Genomic DNA, 7,167 nt, shown 5'->3' with positions numbered 1-7,167 from the left:
CCATCCGGTTAAGGCCACCATCCGGATAAGGCCACCATCCGGATAAGGCCACCATCCGGATAAGGCCACCGGTTACGACATCAACACGGAAACTACATTGTTTGGGCTCCTCTCTCGTCCCTCTCACTATCTTTCCCTTCCTTCCTCACTATCACCTCTCACCACCTGCCATAACACCATCCCTCACCACTATACAACACTGACAAGGCAGAAGAGTAACGGGAGGCATGATCACCACCTACAAAATTCTCAGTGGAATTGACAGATTGGACAAACTATTTAGCACGAACAAGGGGACACAGGTGGAAACTTAGTACCCAGATGAGCCACAGTGACATTAGATTTTTTTTAGTGTCAGAGTAGTTTTTATATATATAATTATATATAGTAATTATAATTGTACATGGAAATAAGCTCCTTTTTATAGTGAGGCTTGATGGGGTTACCCGGGGGTGCCCGGGTCTCTCCCCGGCACCACTGGCCACAAATATGCAGCATCAATCTAAAGTCTTTAATTTTTTATTATTATCCCAAATTTCTATCATCACTCCAGCCTTTCTCCGACCATTCCTACCGTCCATAATCATCCCCCGTTATTCCCTATTCCTAACCAATTCCTTATTCTTTTTTCCCAGCATTCTTGATCCTAAAGTTATGTTCTCTGGTTCTTGTCCTAATTTCTTCCTCCTCCTCCTCGTCTCCTCCGTGACGCCGCGGCAGATTTAGGTCGGCGTGATTTTATAACCGGCGTCTGGGGAGGGCGCGATAAAATGAGCCTATTGCCCCACACCAATTTGCCGCTACTCCTCTGGGGTCACTTTTACAGCCGGCAGCAGTTGCCGGCTGTGTGTGTGTGTGTGTGTGTGTGTGTGTGTGTGTGTGTGTGTGTGTCCGGCCCGGGGCCCGTCCGGGCCCGCCGGACGCCGCCCCTCTCTCTCACCACCAGCCCCGATATAAAGTCGGACACCTTAAATATGTCCATTTTATAGGCTTATATCAGTGTATATATTAATAAATTTCGAGATAAAATAAACGGGGGATTTATTTGGAGCAGAATTGAGAGGGGGGGAGGGAGGGGTTTGGTCGTGGATGGGAACGACTTCCGAGCCTCGGACCAATCAGAAACAAAGCTGTGATTGTAGCGGGAGACGATTGGCGCGAGTGGAGCCGGAGGACAATAGCGCCAGTGACTATCATGCGGGGGTTAAAGGACCCAAAGTCCTATTGTCCCGAGTGTCACGAACTTATAACGGAATGGAAGAAATTGGGTATTACTTGGTCGGTCGGTCGGTCGGTCGGTCTCTTTATCTCTCTCTTTATCTCTCTCTCTCTCTCTCTCTCTCTCTCTCTCTCTCTCTCTCTCTCTCTCTCTCTCTCTCTCTCTCTCTCTCTCTCTCTCTCTCTCTCTCTCTCTCTCTCTCTCTCTCTCTCTCTCTCTCTCTCTCTCTCTCTCTCTCTCCCTCTCCCTCTCCCTCTCTCTCTCTCTCTCTCTCTCTCTCTCTCTCTCTCTCTCTCTCTCTCTCTCTCTCTCTCTCTCTCTCTCTCTCTCTCTCTCTCTCTCTCTCAGCCGTGGACGAGGTGGTGACCATCAGCCGTCACTGGCAGGTGTGTGTTTGTCAAGTGTTGGAGAGCGCCAGATGAGCCATATTTCCCCTCTCAATGGGGATATATCGCGTAATTATGTAAGAGGAAGCCTAGGTTACCCCGGAGTGCTCGACTCTGATTGTACTGAAACTCTTTCAGTCAGAAACTCTTGCAGGAAAACATTGGGGGAAGCAACATCATATGATATATATATGGTCGGTCAGATCTGAGGAGTTATGGCAAGCGAGTAACAGCGCTCATCTACACTGTGCTGTGGGATTGGATCGATCATAGGAATGTATTTGAATTTAAGATAGTCAAGATATTGATCATGTGGTATATATCTCATGCTCATTTGATGATGCTCATCTTACCCCCAGACTGCTCACCTGAGGGGCCCCCAGACTGCTCACCTGAGGGGCCCCCAGACTGCTCACCTGAGGGCCCCCAGACTGCTCACCTGAGGGCCCCCAGACTGCTCACCTGAGGGCCCCCAGACTGCTCACCTGAGGGGCCCCAGACTGCTCACCTGAGGGGCCCCCAGACTGCTCACCTGAGGGGCCCCCAGACTGCTCACCTGAGGGCCCCCAGACTGCTCACCTGAGGGGCCCCCAGACTGCTCACCTGAGGGCCCCCAGACTGCTCACCTGAGGGCCCCCAGACTGCTCACCTAAGGGCCCCCAGACTGCTCACCTGAGGGCCCCTAGACTGCTCACCTGAGGGGCCCCCAGACTGCTCACCTAAGGGCCCCCAGACTGCTCACCTAAGGGCCCCCAGACTGCTCACCTGAGGGCCCCCAGACTGCTCACCTGAGGGGCCCCCAGACTGCTCACCTGAGGGGCCCCCAGACTGCTCACCTGAGGGCCCCCAGACGCCCACCTCCCGCCAACTTCATTATACTACGCACACTTTATAAGCCTATTATTTTCCAGGGGCTGGTCAAGTGCACATGTGGCTCCTGGCGCTCAGGTGTGTCGCCCAGGGGCTGGTCATGTGCGCATGTGGCTCCTGGCGCTCAGGTGTGTCGCCCAGCGGCTGGTCGTGTGCACATGTGGCTCCTGGCGCTCAGGTGTGTCGCCCAGCGGCTGGTCGTGTGCACATGTGGCTCCTGGCGCTCAGGTGTGTCGCCCAGGGGCTGGTCATGTGCACATGTGGCTCCTGGCGCTCAGGTGTGTCGCCCAGGGGCTGGTCATGTGCACATGTGGCTCCTGGCGCTCAGGTGTGTCGCCCAGGGGCTGGTCGTGTGCACATGTGGCTCCTGGCGCTCAGGTGTGTCGCCCAGGGGCTGGTCATGTGCACATGTGGCTCCTGGCGCTCAAGTGTGTCGCCCAGGGGCTGGTCGTGTGCACATGTGGCTCCTGGCGCTCAGGTGTGTCGCCCAGGGGCTGGTCAAGTGCACATGTGGCTCCTGGCGCTCAGGTGTGTCGCCCAGGGGCTGGTCATGTGCACATGTGGCTCCTGACGCTCAGGTGTGTCGCCCAGGGGCTGGTCAAGTGCACATGTGGATCCTGGCGCTCAGGTGTGTCGCCCAGGGGCTGGTCGTGTGCACATGTGGCTCCTGGCGCTCAGGTGTGTCGCCCAGCGGCTGGTCGTGTGCACATGTGGCTCCTGGCGCTCAGGTGTGTCGCCCAGCGGCTGGTCGTGTGCACATGTGGCTCCTGGCGCTCAGGTGTGTCGCCCAGCGGCTGGTCGTGTGCACATGTGGCTCCTGGCGCTCAGGTGTGTCGCCCAGCGGCTGGTTGTGTGCACATGTTGCTCCTGGCGCTCAGGTGTGTCGTCCAGCGGCTGGTCGTGTGCACATGTGGCTCCAGGTGTGTGCCACCAAGGTGTGACACACAGGGTGGGACACATATACCACTCGTCATGTCCATGTATACAGGACGTATGGTATATGTGTCACACCCATACTGCTCCTACCACACCACCACCACCACCACACCACCACACCACACTACCACCACCACACCACCACACCACCACCACACCACCACACCACTACCACACCACACCACACCACTACCACCACCACTACCACCACACCACCACACCACCACCACCACCACACCACCACCACACCACTCACCACACCACCACCACCACACCACACCACCACACCACACCACCACACCACACCACCACCACACCACCCACCACACCACCACCACACCACACCACCACACCACACCACCACACCACCCACCACACCACCACACCACCACCACACCACCCACCACACCACCACCACACCACACCACCACACCACCACCACACCACCCACCACACCACCACCACCACACCACCACACCACCACCACACCACCACACCACCACACCACCACACCACCACCACCACCACACCACCCACCACACCACCACACCACCACCACACCACTACCACACCACACCACACCACTACCACCACCACTACCACCACACCACCACACCACCACCACCACCACACCACCACCACACCACCACCACACCACCACACCACCACCACCACCACACCACCACCACACCACACCACCACACCACACCACCACACCACACCACCCACCACACCACCACCACACCACCCACCACTACCACCACCACACCACCACACCACCACCACACCACACCACCACACCACCACCACACCACCACACCACCACACCACCCACCACACCACCACACAGTGTATCACAACAACAATGGGGGCGCCGCGTCAGGAGGCGGGCGGCAGACGAAGGCTTCACAGGATATTGCCAGGTTGTAGATCCTGGCTTCCTTCACGTTAACCGCGCCTCCTGCAGCCATCCTGCCTAACTCACAGTCATCTTTATCTTCCCCGTGACCCGCTCCGGTGGATGGTGGATTGTGAGTAAACCTTTCATGCCATCCTTGGTGGATTGTGAGTAAATCTTTCATACCATCCTTGGTGGATTGTGAGTAAATCTTTCATACCATCCTTGGTGGATTGTGTGTAAATCTTTCATGCCATCCATGGTGGATTGTGTGTAAACCTTTCATGCCATCCTTGGTGGTTTGTGAGTAAACCTGTCATGCCATTCATGGTGGATTGTGAGTAAACCTTTCATACCAACCATGGTGGATTGTGAGTAAACCTGTCATGCCATCCATGGTGGATTGTGAGTAAACCTGTCATAGCAACCATGGTGGATTGTGAGTAAACCTGTCATACCAACCATGGTGGATTGTGAGACCAATACAGGCCTGCAGAACCACGCCACAGAACCACGCAGAACCTCGTGGCTTAGAACCATATCTGAACCACGAGACAAGACCTACCAATCATGCTGTGAATTAGGACACTCATCTACCAGTCGGAAGACTGTAAGCGGAACCATATAATTTGGGCGGCAAGAGGAAACGTTTTCCCTTTACTTGTGTATGAGTTAGCCGTGTGTGGCGGACACCCCCATGACAAGAACGCTTACCGCTTCGTGTTTACGTTATGGGAGGCAGGAAGACCACACGGAAAATACACATTTGATATAACATGGTTGCTGATGGCCGCCATTCATCTACCTCTCTAGCGGTTGCGGGTGGCATTATTAGACAGTGTGGCATTATTAGACAGTGTGGCATTATTAGACAGTGTGGCATTATAAGACAGGGTGGCATTATTAGACAGGGTGGCATTATTAGACAGTGTGGCATTATTAGACAGGGTGGCATTATTAGACAGTGTGGCATTATAAGACAGTGTGGCATTATAAGACAGGGTGGCATTATAAGACAGGGTGGCATTATAAGACAGGGTGGCATTATAAGACAGGGTGGCATTATTAGACAGGGTGGCATTATTAGACAGGGTGGCATTATAAGACAGGGTGGCATTATAAGACAGGGTGGCATTATTAGACAGGGTGGCATTATTAGACAGGGTGGCATTATAAGACAGGGTGGCATTATTAGACAGGGTGTGGCATTATTAGACAGGGTGGCATTATTAGACAGGGTGGCATTATTAGACAGTGTGGCATTATAAGACAGGGTGGCATTATTAGACAGGGTGTGGCATTATTAGACAGGGTGTGGCATTATTAGACAGTGTGGCATTATAAGACAGGGTGGCATTATTAGACAGTGTGGCATTATAAGACAGTGTGGCATTATAAGACAGGGTGGCATTATTAGACAGTGTGGCATTATAAGACAGGGTGGCATTATTAGACAGGGTGGCATTATTAGACAGTGTGGCATTATAAGACAGGGTGGCATTATAAGACAGGGTGGCATTATAAGACAGGGTGGCATTATTAGACAGTGTGGCATTATTAGACAGTGTGGCATTATTAGACAGTGTGGCATTATTAGACAGTGTGGCATTATTAGACAGTGTGGCATTATAAGACAGGGTGGCATTATAAGACAGGGTGGCATTATTAGACAGGGTGGCATTATTAGACAGGGTGGCATTATAAGACAGGGTGGCATTATTAGACAGTGTGGCATTATTAGACAGTGTGGCATTATAAGACAGGGTGGCATTATAAGACAGGGTGGCATTATTAGACAGGGTGGCATTATTAGACAGGGTGGCATTATAAGACAGGGTGGCATTATTAGACAGTGTGGCATTATAAGACAGGGTGGCATTATTAGACAGGGTGGCATTATTAGACAGGGTGGCATTATAATTCCTATCAGGATGACGGATTTCTGGGAGATGGTGAATGTGCAAATTGTTTCTTGAAGGGGGCGGAGTCCGCCAGGTCCTGGAGGCAGCAACAGTATGACTGGACACGTCACCAAACTAGATTGTGTTAGACAAAGGCATTAGATTGTCTCATGTCTGTTAAGGATGAGATACAAGCAATGTTGAATTCTCGGCATCACGGGGATAAGTGTCTGACAACAGAGTATCTGTTGACGTCTTATAGACAACAGAGCCATTAACGACGTCAAGAGTCAAGAGCCATTACAAGAGGAGTCCTTCTAGATACTAACACCCCCCCCCTTAAATAATGCCATTTGTTTCAAAGTTTTATGCCAAATTCTAATTTACATATATTAAGATTCCATTTTCTAAGTCATTTATGTATATTATTTCTAAGCCATTTATGTAGATAAAGGAAGGAGTAAAGGAGCGTGGCGAAGTTCGATCCCCCGTGGCACAGTCCGCCAGGTGGACAGGTAATCTTCGTTCACTGCCATTCCCAGTGTTGTGTGGGTCCACCAGGCTTTACTTCATGAAGGCTGCTAATCTATTGCCAAAACGATGGACCTTGAGCTAAATCTTATGTTTGGCTGTTACTCAAAGGATTTTTTTTTTTTTAAATCCAGGAATATTTACATCTGTGGAGAGTTTCGACTTCTAGTCCTTTTTATATATAAGGATTTTGTTTAATATTAATTTAGCAGACACTTGCTTCAAAATCTATGATGGTTTTCCGCATTAGGAAAACTAATTAGAAAAATCGCATTAGGATTAGACCAGGTTGTAGATTAGATCAGGTTGTAGATTAGACCAGGTTGTGGTTCTTCAGATAAAATCGCAACTATTCCCCTTGTTCTTGTCTGCATAATTTATCGTATCAATTAACAATGTAATAATACGGTAGTTTAATGTTCATAT

The sequence above is a fragment of the Procambarus clarkii genome, chromosome 22 (genome assembly GCF_040958095.1).
Source record: "Procambarus clarkii isolate CNS0578487 chromosome 22, FALCON_Pclarkii_2.0, whole genome shotgun sequence".
NCBI lineage: Eukaryota > Metazoa > Arthropoda > Malacostraca > Decapoda > Cambaridae > Procambarus > Procambarus clarkii.
This window is presented reverse-complemented; position numbering follows the sequence as displayed.